Here is a 10722-nt window from a genome sequence, read left to right as displayed (position 1 = left end):
TTCTCTAGTTTTATGCTTGAAGAAACCCTTCCTGTTGACCTCGATGTTCTTTCCAAGCTTTGATTCCAAGCAGGATTTTCTCATTTCCCCCCTGCATTCATTCCCTGGCAGCATCCTCGTGATCTTCTCAAGAGTTCAGCCCCTTCCTTCTCCCCCCGTGACCTTTTTCGGAAGCTCCCTGCTCACCCATGGAGCCTCCCATCTCCCTCCTCTTTTCCTGCTCTGCGGGATGCACCCATCCCGTGCAGTGGGAGCGGAGCTGATGCCCCCCGGCTCCTCCACCTCTCCGGAGCCCTGAGCCGCGGCAGCCCCGCACCCACTGCCCCGCAGGCTTTCCATGGCCACCCGACCGTCCGCAGCGCGCTCGCCCTTCATTTTGAAGGAAGGGCCTCTTATTTCCAAGGGAATGACAAATTTACCGTTTCTCCCCCCATTTTCGCTCGCTCGCCCGCCGGTCCCGCCGCTCGCCACCCCGCCGGGTGGCTGTAAGATGGCTGACGGGCGGAGACGGGAGACTGCGGGAGGGGCTGCGGGACGGCGGGGCCGGGGGACACCGCTGCTTCCCGGCGCGGCGGGGAGGGGAAGGAGGGAGGGAAGGGAGGGAAGGGAGGCAGGGAAAGAAGGGAAGGAAGGGAGGGGAGAGAGGGAGGGTCCAGCCCGGGGGAGGCTCCGCACAGCCCCGCCGCCCCTGCCCGCGCCTCCATGGCGACGAAGCGGCCGCCCCGGCGGGGAGGGCCCGGCGGCTGCCGCGGCTTTTCCTGCGCCGAGCGCGGCCAGAAGGGGCAGAGCTGAGCCGGGCAGGGCCGAGCCGAGCCGAGCCAGGAGCTCCGCACCCCGCACCGCACCGGCCCCCGGCCCCGGCGGGACCGCCGCCGCCCCGCAGGGGTAAGTGAGGGCACGGCCCTGGGGAGGTCCCCGCACAGCGCCCGTGCGGGCTGCGGATCGCTGACCCCGACCCAGCCCCCTTCCTGCGGATCGCTGCCCCTTCCTCACTCGGCCCCTCCTGCACCCCCGGGGGCCCGGGGGCTGCGGGTTCCCCTTGCCCCCCGCGTACCTCTCTCACGGCGGGGGCTGCGGGCTCCCCTGGTCCTTCCCCCTCCCCCCGGGGGTCTGTGAGCCCTCCCGGCCCCGCAGCACTTCCCCTCACCCGGGGAAGTGCGGCTCTCCCCGGCCGCTCCCCTCGTCCCGGGGATGGAGGGCCCTCTGTCCGGGTTGGGGACCGAGATGGAGCCGCACGCGTGTCAGAGCCGATGCCGGGAGAGATCACCCCTGGGTGCGGGGCAGAGCAGGATCACCCCTGGGTGCGGGGCTGGCTCAGGGTCGCCCTTCCTCTCGCTGCGTGCCCGGGAAGCTGCGGGTGACACGTGTGCAGGCTCAGCCCTACCCTCTGGAGCCCCGGAGCTGCCGCTTTTTATATCGAAAGTGATTCGCACGTGTCCCGGGGGTCCCGATTTGTGGGGTGGTTTATAGGATTGCAGCCTCCGGCAGGGCAGGGTCCTGCATCTTGAGCCCCTCCGAGCTCCTTCCAGGATCACCTAATCCAGGTCTGCACCTCTTTGAGGTAGGTCAAGGTTATTGAGCTTTTCTTCCAGTGGATGGTGAAGGTGGAAATTTGGATAGGCTGTGGGATTTCCACAAGGTCACCCTGGAAACTGGACCCCAAGCATCCTCCGGAGCTGCTGGGTTCCTGCTAGGCAAGGGCACGGCCACTGGAAATTGGATTTTCCTGTGCCCAAGGCCTCTCTCCTGCGGGGCTTCTCAGCTTTTAATTTCCATGCCTTGCCAGGCTGTCAGAGTAAACGTGAAGCCAGCATCCCAGCTATGTTTATTTGGCCTAATATCTTCTGGATATGAGGTTTTTCTAGTTAAAGAGGGGGTGTTTTTACTAGAGCATGTTTGTCTCTGGGAGTCGTGCTGCCCTTAGGACCTGACCTCTCTTGTGGCATGGCTGCTGCTCTTGGGATTCTCTCTGCTGAGATTTTGATCACTGCAAGTCACTGGGGCTTTGCCTTTGCCTCTCAAGGATTCCCTTGGCAAGCAAACCACAATCGAAGTGGGGTGGGACTCAGCTGATAATGATGTATCATGTGGGACTTGGGTGGTGGTTGTCTTGTCCTTGGCTTGTGTTTTGCTTTCCAGGTTCTTTTAAGTGAAGATAAAGATGAGCTTTAATAGGAGGAGTTACTCTTAACTTCTTCACCAGAAAATAAACCACCACTGATGTGGGTTTTAAAAAAATTAATATTATATATTAAATATTATATTTAATATAAATATAATTTTTTTTAAATTTATTTTTTAATCACCAGTACTGCTGGGATTTACCCCTTTGAATGTCTTGCATCAGTGGTTCTTAACAGTGTGCTACTACTTCTTGTTCTCACCGGGACAGTTTTTTCCTCCTGGTGCTGTGCCCTTGGGCTCATTTGTTCTCTGAGTGCCCACAGACAGGAGTAAGGAGGTTTTTTTTTAAGGGTGATGGCGATCGGTGGCAGGGATGGATGGGCAGCTGGAGCAAGGAGTGAATCAGTGTCAAAAATTGGAGGCCAGCGCTGCTCTGAAGGAAAGTGTACGGCCCTTTTTGATGCCCAGCAATCTTGTTAATGTCCTACTAAGATGCCAGGGCCCTGAAAGATCCTCCTGCTGCCACTTTAAGGAAGGCTGGTGTGCTGGATCATGTTACCAGGAGGTAAAAAGAAACGACAGCCGCTTGCTCTCCCCTTTTCCTGCCAAAATTTAAATTAGTGGGCGGGACAGGGGGAAGGATCTGCGGGGCTGGCCAAGGTGACAGCAGCACAGACTGGTGGAGCAGCCCCCTGCACAGGGTGGTCTGGCAGGGCAAAGGTATGATGGGGACCAGGGCTGAGACACAGTGACTGGGGCTTGGGAGCCATGAGCACTTGGAGCTGTGATGAGGGTGAAAATGGGAGCCACATCTTGGCTTGGGTTGGAAGGGACCTTAAAGCTCCTCCAGTTCCAACCCCTGCATGGGTTCCAACCTCCCCCAGCCCAGGGTGCTCCAAGCCCCATCCAACCTGGGCTGAGACACTGCCAGGGATGGGGCAGCCACAGCTTCCCTGGGCAGCCTGGGACAGGGGCTCAGCACCCTCAAATTAGAGAATTTCTTCCTCATGTCCAACCTCCATCTCCCCTCTTCAAGTTTGAAACCATTACCCCTCATCCCTTGTGAAACTCCATCCCCAGCTTTCCTGTAGGTCCCCTTTAGGTACTGGAAGGTCCCTGGAAGGTGTCCCAGGAACCTGCTCTTCTCCAGGCTGAACAACCCCAACACCCTTAACCTAACTCCATAGGAGAGGTGCTCAGCCCTCTGATCAGCATTGTGCCCCTCCACTGGACTCACTCCAAGAGCTCCAAAAAATTGCCTGAAGACACCAGCAGCTGAAAACTGTTGTCTGCCATGTCAGGTCTCAGTGAGGAGCTGTCAGGATTTCATGTGCTTGTACAGTTCTTGTGTAAGTGTTGCCATGCTGAGAATTGTGCAACAGGAGGGAGAGATTTTCTGTAGCAGGGCAGCAGCATTTTTTAGGTGGGGAAACACATACTGCTGTGTTTGGCTGGAGTAAAGCATGCCTAGATCCAACATCCCTGACTGCTGGCCCAGTTTTGCAGATACCCCTAAGAAGAGTTTTTCTGTGAGGGCTGATCAGCCTTGTTGCAGTGGGTATGGTCACTGTGCAGTGGTGTCCCTGGCACTCTGGGTTTTACTGAATAATCTGCAGGCAGTGACTGATGAGTTAATTCCTTCTCTCTTGATCCAAAGTGCCTCAGTGGGGTCCAGGACTGTGTGGTCTCCATCTCTGGTCCTCCAAAGGGTGGGATTTGGGGCTTGCTGCTGGGCTGGAGGTTGTGTGATTTACAGATGTTGGCAAAACCCTGGATTCTCTTTCACCCCACAGTGGCAATAAAACCCTCCTGGAGGGGAATTGTCCGATTCACAGTAGCTGCTGCAGGGTGGTGTGTCCCTCTGAAATTTGGGAAGCAAAAGGCACGTGTGGTGAGAACAATGTAGCAGTGTTGGATGCAGCTTTGCTGTCTTGTAACACACCTGTTTTGCCTTTTTCCACTGCAGTCTTTTTTTTTTTTTTTCCTGCCACTTGATCCTTGGGCTCCCTTGGGGGCAGGGGATGGGAAATGTTTTGCACTGCCAGCTTTCCAGTGCCAGGAAGATGCCCTGCTCTGGGTGCCTCTCTTAAAAAAAAATAGGGTGTTCTGCCAGGATGCCAGAACCTCCAACTCGGCCCTAAAGGGGCAGGAAAAGAGGTGGAAAAGTGCAAAATATTTTTGGTTGGTTGTTAGGAGATCCTGCACTGGGGAGATGATAGGAAACCAAGGCAGGTTTGAAGTGGCTGGGATAAATGAGCTCCCTGGTGGTCCTGAGAGCTGCATTTTGTGTGCATTATGGCAGAATCCTGATGGCTTATCAGGGGGGTTTCCCCTTTTCTAGGCTGTTTCAGGACAGAAAAGCTAAGTTTGCTGGGATCCTGGATGGCCTTTTTCAAAGTGCTTTTTTCCCCCTGTTTGGTTTGGATTTTTTTTTTTTTTTTTTGCCTTGTTTATTTGGTGGGTGGGGGGGTTGTTTTGTTTTTTTTTTCTTCTTTCTTTGGCTTTTTGGTTTGTTTTTTTTCCCCAGAATGAAGTTCCTACACAGCTGTTGGCAGGTCAGTGGTGTCCCAGGAGCTGTGCACCTTGACTGGAGTGAGTTGGTGTACAACACCAAACAAATCTGGTTTGTGGCAGTGGAGGTTGGGCCATGGTGTGGGAGCCTTGGAGCCCCAGGAGGAGCCAGGGCACACAGCCTGCTCTGGATGCTGCTCACAAGCTTGGCAAGATCCTCTTGGGCTTCCTGGTGGGCAAGGGGCTGTCCTGGTCCTTCAGCAGCAGCGAAGGATGGGGAGGGACCTGCCCAGCCACAGCATCTTGCGTTCTGCTCTAGAGAAGGTATATAAGGTATATAAGGTGTATATAAGGTGTATATAAGGTATATAAGGACTGACTGTTATTCCTCTTCCACCTGTGGATGGGTTCACCTCAATACTTAACTGTGTTGTCAGGAAATGCAAGAGCCTCCTTTGATGCCCATGTGTGCACATCCAGGCTCTCTTAGAAGTAGCCAAACACCCCCAGAAAGGTGGGAACTTGAAATTAGCAATTTTTTTTTTACTTATATAATATATAATATATAATATATATATAATTTTATATATATATAATACATATGTAATAATAATATATATAATATACATATAAAATTGCTATAAGTAAATAAAAGTAAAAAATTATATCTATAAATATATATATAATTATATATATAATATAAATGGTATATATTTATATACTATATATATAATTATATATATAATTATATATATTTTATAAATATATATAATTATATATATGATATAAATTATATATATTTATATATATATAATTTTTTTACTTTTATTTACTTACAGCAATTTTTTTTACTTATGGCAAAAGAGCTCTGTGTGCTATGTGAACAAGGGTTTTGGTTTTCTTTTTGACATATCATACACACCACATCTCCTTCCCTGTGCATTGCCCCCAGGTGGCTGCATGGCCCCAAGCCCTGCCTGCAGTGATGTCGGGGATGTGACTGCAAGAATCTCTTCTCCTCTGCTGAATTTGTGCCTGGGGTCTAAGAGGGGAGTTTGGTTTCATAGAATCATAGAATAGGCTGGGTTGGAAGGGACCTCAGAGATCATCGAGTCCAACCCTTGAACAACTACTGCCACAGTCACTAGACCATGGCACTGAGTGCCATATCGAGTCGCTTTTTAAATGTCTCCAGGGATGACGAGTCCACCACCTCCCCAGGCAGCCCCTTCCAATGTCTGATCACCCTTCCTGTGAAAAAATTCTTTCTAATATCCAATCTGAACTTCCCCCGGCACAATTTAAGACCATGCCCTCTTGTCTTGCTGAGAGTTGCCTGGGAGCAGAGCCCAACCCCCCCCTGGCTCCAACCTCCTTTCAGGGAGTTGGAGAGAGTGATGAGGTCTCCCCTGAGCCTCCTCTTCTCCAGCCTCAACACCCCCAGCTCCCTCAGCCCTTCCTCACAGGACTTGTGCTGGATCCCTTCCCAGCCTCCTTGCTCTTCTCTGGACCTGCTCCAGCACCTCAAGCTCCTTCCTGAGCTGAGGGGCCCAGAACTGGACACAGGACTCAAGCTGTGGCCTCCCCAGGGCTGAGCACAGGGGCACAGGTTTCAGCTTCCCTGGCACTGGGATTTGATGAAGTTTTCCTTCTGCAAGGCCAAGGCAGTGGGGACTGACACCTGGGCAGATTCAGTGACAGCACAGTGGGGTTTTGAAGCTATCACTGTGTTGCTCCAGTTACTGCTAAGAGCAGATAATTATTTTTTTAAATTTTTCCCTCTTCTCTTTGCCTTCCAGCACAAGCAGAGTGGGAAGGAAGAGGTGGATTGAGCTGGGGGTGTTGCTTTAACCTTGCAGGATTGGCTGCTGGGCAGTTCCAGTTGTTGTGAGGATAAAGCAAGAGGGGCTACTGCAGCTCTAGAAACTGAGGCACAACTGCTGGCAAACCCAGTGAAAAGACCTTTTCACCCTGGGTAGTTTGGATTTCTGTCTGGCTGTTTCCTCTGACACATTTGCAAATATAAAAGTTTAGAATACTTGCTCTCACAGGAGGGCTGCCCACAGGGAGGTTATTTTTTGGGGGAAGGTTTCAGGCAGCACTGTTTTTGTCTGTGGCAAGAGAAGTGTGATAGGTGATTAATTTATGGGGTCTCTGTTGATCTTGATTTAATGCAGGCAGTAGTAGTCTTATGTTTATTTCTCACAGCATTGTAGTCTTACGTTTATTTTGTTAAACCTTCCCATAGAAAGTCCTTTTTTCTCAGTTTTGGTGGTGCTGCTGTGGGTGGGTGGCTATGCTTTGTCCCTGTTCCTTTGGTGCTGATGCTGCTGTGTGGCTTATCAGGAAAGCTGTTGGATTTTTTTTTTTTTTTTCCTGGGCCTGCAGCATTTATCCAGAGGGCAGAGGTTGATTTTGATCCAGCTGAGTTTCCCAGAATGGCATAAATTTAAGCAGCTGGACATGACTGAAGTCCCATCAAAGAATGTGTGTGCCCTGCCTGAAGTTTGGTGTCATGGCTTGGGATTGAAGGGGCTTTGTGGGCAAGGTGAGGAGGGGAAGGGAGAGGGAAATCTTCCTCTCTTAAACAGGAGAGTGCTGAGTGACTGGCTTGGAGGAAGCCTTTGGGCAGAGAGAAGATGTGTGCTTCTCTTTTTTCATTCTAGCACAAAAACAGGGGACTTCCAGGAAGTCATTTTAGCAGGAGAGAGATGCTGTGTGCCTGAGCTCTTGCTTTGGATCAAGCCACAAACCAGTCCAGTAGCTTTAATCCTCTGTTTCTGATTTAATTGGAGTTTCCAGAGGATCCTTTTTGCTTGGGCAGGGGGCTGTGCTGTGTGGCACTGGGCAGGTAAACAGGTGGAAGGAGGCAGCAGCATGTGGTGTGGACCAGTCTGGACCAGTACATCTGTCACCTCTGCTGCTGGCCAGCCCCCTGTCCTTGTCCCTCTGGTGACTGACCTCTCAGTGCCTGTCACTCCTTGGCAGAGGAGCCCAGGGCAGTTCACTGATGCCTGCCTGCTGGGATGGCATGGAAAAACCCTTTCCAAGGCCATGTGCAGGCTGGGAGCTTCTTATCACTGCTGTGCTCTTTGCTTTGTGATAGGGATTTACAAAAAAAAAAAAAAAAGAAAAAAAAAAAAAAGGCAAGCATGCTTCAGGGACAGGATGTGTCAGAGGGAATTTGGGTGCTGCTCCTTTGCCACAGATTCAGAGCAGGACCTTAGGAAGCTGAAGAGGAGGCAGCAGTGTGCCCAGTGGCCAAGAAGGCCAATGGCATCCTGGGCTGGCTCAGGAACAGCGTGGCCAGCAGGTCCAGGGAAGGGATTCTGCCCCTGTGCTCAGCCCTGGGGAGGCCACAGCTTGAGTCCTGTGTCCAGTTCTGGGCCCCTCAGCTCAGGAAGGAGATTGAGGTGCTGGAGCAGGTCCAGAGAAGAGCAAGGAGGCTGGGAAGGGATCCAGCACAAGTCCTGTGAGGAAGGGCTGAGGGAGCTGGGGGTGTTGAGGCTGGAGAAGAGGAGGCTCAGGGGAGACCTCATCACTCTCTCCAACTCCCTGAAAGGAGGTTGGAGCCAGGGGGGGGTTGGGCTCTGCTCCCAGGCAACTCTCAGCAAGACAAGAGGGCACAAGAGGTCTCAAGTTGTGCCAGGGGAGGTTTAGGTTGGACATTAGAAAGAATTTCTTTCTGGAGAGGGTGCTCAGCCATTGGAATGGGCTGCCCAGGGAAGGGGTGGATTCTCCATCCCTGGAGATATTTCAAAAGAGCCTGGATGTGGCACTCAGTGCCATGGGCTGGGAACCACGGGGGGAGTGGAGCAAGGGTTGGACTTGATGAGCTCTGAGGTCCCTTCCAGCCCAGCTGATTCTGTGATTCTGTGATTCTATGGATAAGCAGTAAGATGTCTGTCTCTGACCCTGTCCCCTACAATCCAAAAGGGCCAGTGGTACTTCCAGGGTTTGGCCACATCCAGGCAATAGCAATGGTAGCAGAAGGTAGGATTTGATGGAGTAAATGGGCTCTCCTTCTGGGTGCTTCATCTCCCTTACTCAGTTTGTGTTGGCTTTCTCAAGGATGGGGACAGCTTCCTTTTCCATGCCCTGGGTAAGCTGAGCTCTTCTCTCTAAGGCAACAGGAGCAGTTGCTGGTTCATCTCATCTTTTGGGGGCAGCTGTTGGTTATGAAGGTTATTTTCTAAGGTAGTGGTTCTTTAAAGGACATAAACCACACAGGCCTGACCCCCTTCACCCCCTTCCTAGAATCATCCTGCTCTCTTTGTTAGCAGCTGAATGTCTCTGTGACCTGAGCACCTGAGCAGCTGTTATCTTTTCGATGCCTTTTTTTTTTTTTTTTTTTTTTTGCCAGAAGCTTTACAATGTGTCCCACTCTGATTCTTCCAAACTAATGGAGAGCTTGAAGGAAATAACTCAAGGTACTGAAGCAATAAGCACTTTAGAAATGCCAGGCACTACATCAACACCTAAACTCAGAGCCACCTAAACTCTGAAATAGGGGTGATTTACAGAAATACTGGAACAGATGGTATGAATTTGGCTTTGGAAAGGGGGGAAGAAATAGCAGGCAGTGCTGAGCTGTGTGTGGGCACGTGTCTGGGTGCAGTGTGCTGCCTGCCAGCACAGTCCTGAGGGGCTGAGCCTCAGCCTCCCCACAGCCTCTGCCTGCTCAGGGGGCATCTGCACTGCACACCCCTGCCTGCCCTGCTCCTGGTGCCTCCCTGCTCTGCACTCACATCCCAATTCCCCGTGGTGGGCTTCAGCTCTGCCTCTTGCTGGGCTGGGGAGTTGTGGTGGAGTTGGGCTGTGAGCAGAGGTGCAGGATCAGCTGTGGGATGGGGGCTGGAGAGCTGTTGTACAGCTGGTGAGCCCTGATGGGATCAGCTCTGGGATAGAGGCTGGAGAGCTGTTGTACAGCTGGTGATCCCTGGTTGGGATCCTGTGGGATAGAGGCTGGAGAGCTGGGGATCCCTGGCTGGGATCCTGGGGAATGGAGAGCTTTTGTACAGCCTTGTTTGGGATCAGCTCTGGGATAGAGGCTGGAGAGCTTTTGTGCAGCTGGTGAGCCCTGGTTGGGATCCTTTGGGATAGAGGCTGGAGAGCTGTTGTACAGCTGGTGATCCCTAGTTGGGATCCTGTGGGATAGAGGCTGGAGAGCTGTTGTACAGCCCTGGTTGGGATCAGCTGTGGGATGGAGGCTGGAGAGCTGTTGTGCAGCTGGTGATCCCTTGCCTGACATTCAGGTGAGGCTGTAGGAAAGCCAGGGTGTGATCTGACCCTGGGCTGTCTCACAGATTGCTGAGGTCACCTGCACCTGTGGCAGTGTGAATTCAGGTGCTCTGAAGCTGGGAGCAACCAGATCAGTCATGGCAAAGGGATGTGGTGTCAGACCTGCTGGTAGCCTGAAAGGACACGGGGTGGGAGGGGGTTCATGTGTCAGTCAGAGCCCCTGGTGCAGGGCAGGATGCTGTGGCCATCCTCCCCTCTGCCTCTCCCATGATGAGCTTACTGCTCTTGCAGGGGAAGGAGATGATGGTTTCCCAAACTGGTCCCAGACCTGGGGCCCTGACACCCCCTGGCAGCAGCAGTGCTGAACCCCTCTGGGGTGGGCTCAGCTGTGGCACAGGCAGTTCCACATCAGTAGCCACAGGGCTATCAGGTCCCTGCCTTGCCAAACCACTGCTGACCTCCCAGCCCTGTGCCTCTTGGGGTGCTGGGACACGTCTGAGCATCGTGGTTCCTGCCAGGCTCTCCTGGGCCAGAGAGTCCTGGTTGGGAGGTGGGGAGCAGGGCTGTAAGGTGTGCTTCAGGTGTGGTTGTTCCTCTTGGGGTTTTTTGGGTTTTTGGGTTTTTTTGGGGGTGTGGTTTTTTTTGTTCGTTTGTTGGTTGGTTATTTGTTTGGTTTTTTTGTTTTGCTTTCTTTTTTTGTTTTGTTCTCCTTTTTTGTGTTGTTTCTTTGTCTCTTTTTTGTTTATTGCTTGGTTCTTTTTACTTTCAACTCTCTGAAAAGAGGCCTAATTTCAAAGCAGTGCAAGATGAGTCACTTTGCTGAGGAGGCTCAACGTGTCAGGCAGA

The 10722-nt window shown here is 52.2% G+C and overlaps 1 protein-coding gene across 3 annotated transcripts in view; it reads left to right on the top strand.

Moving 5' to 3' along the window:
* The first annotated feature begins 702 nt into the window (after positions 1-702).
* The window catches only part of SLC25A22 (solute carrier family 25 member 22), a 54245-nt gene continuing 44225 nt past the window's right edge, over positions 703-10722 (top strand). The window contains exons 1-2 of one of the 3 annotated variants that reach the window (XM_071761614.1): positions 785-885; positions 8999-9175. The gene's annotated coding sequence lies outside the window, so the exon portion shown is untranslated. Of the gene's footprint in view, positions 886-8998; positions 9176-10655 lie in introns of those variants that run through there. The other 2 variants (XM_071761613.1, XM_071761615.1) reach the window with 2 other exon arrangements.

The sequence above is a fragment of the Heliangelus exortis genome, chromosome 18 (genome assembly GCF_036169615.1).
Source record: "Heliangelus exortis chromosome 18, bHelExo1.hap1, whole genome shotgun sequence".
In the NCBI taxonomy this organism is placed as follows: domain Eukaryota; kingdom Metazoa; phylum Chordata; class Aves; order Apodiformes; family Trochilidae; genus Heliangelus; species Heliangelus exortis.
Note: the sequence above shows the minus strand (reverse complement) of the source record. Positions and strands in the feature narration are given on the sequence as shown.